The sequence below is a fragment of the Habropoda laboriosa genome, unplaced genomic scaffold (assembly GCF_001263275.1).
Source record: "Habropoda laboriosa isolate 0110345459 unplaced genomic scaffold, ASM126327v1 scaffold11, whole genome shotgun sequence".
Taxonomy (NCBI): domain Eukaryota; kingdom Metazoa; phylum Arthropoda; class Insecta; order Hymenoptera; family Apidae; genus Habropoda; species Habropoda laboriosa.
The window spans coordinates 413,571-414,834 of NW_017100150.1; positions in this window are offsets into that span (position 1 = coordinate 413,571).

Sequence of the window (1,264 nt, forward strand, 5' to 3'; positions counted from 1 at the left end):
ATGTAATTTCATTTTTAAGTAATTATTAAAAAATAAAATTAAGAAAATAAGAAAATTTAACAACTATATGAACACATTGCCTCATGTCTCATGCTTATTAAGAATTAGATAGAGATTTTCAGATTTAGCCTCATTATTTTGGAATATAGAAATAATTTCCTTCTTTTATCTTGGCAAATTTATAGTATGAGCTGTTACATGACCAATCTTTATGTTTCTGTCAAAGTTTATATAATGACACTGTATAAATACTTTAATGAAATTAAAAAATAATTTTGTGTAAATGACTATTGAAACTGGCAGTTGAAAATGCACATCCATAACCATATTGTATGTCATTTCTAATAAAAAAAGTTGTTTGCAAAACAAATAAGGAAGAATTTTTTGTAAAAATTATTACAGGTGGTAAAAAATGAATATGTTAGAAAAATTGAAAATACAAGAAAAAACGATTACTGGACTTTAATACTGAACTGAAATATAGCAAAAAAATAATGTTACATATTAGGTGACATATATACAATATGCTATTTTATAAATATTTGAAGAATATAGGTTTAAAACCAGCAATATATGTACCTTCTGTAATCACACTGACCAATAAAAGTAAAATGCTACAATAAATAACAATCAAAGGTAAGATATTAGGAGAAAGAAAACTATTTTCTAATATCGAGATTGATAAATTATGTTCCTATATGAAAACACTTACTTACATATTGTAAAATCAATAAAAGAAATATATTTAATTGAATAAAGTACTGATTAAAAGACAACGAGTTTACAGATTCACAAGGTTACATAAAAGTTCATCCATAACTTCAATGCTTTGAAATTGATATCCTTTATCCATGATGGGACTCTTATGCCACCATAGACAAACTTAAAGCTAAAATTAAATTCTGGAAAGAAACTTAAAAAACCTTCTCAAACATCTAGTATTATATATATATTTTTTTTTCAATACTTAATAACAAACTTTTCATTATAAATTTAAACATTCTTAAATTATATACAAATAAACTTACAAAAAGAAGAATAAGAAGAAATAATCATTTTGATGTGCATTGAATTCCATGTAAAATTCTGTTTTTTATAAAGTGTGTAAATATTAAAATTTGGTTACACAATTGATTTAATTTAAAAAATAAACGTAAATCTGTTTCTTTACTATTATAACTATTTATTATATCTTGCTATTATAACTAGTACTTAATATCCTTCTAAAAGCATTGTTACACATTAAATATAATTATACATTATA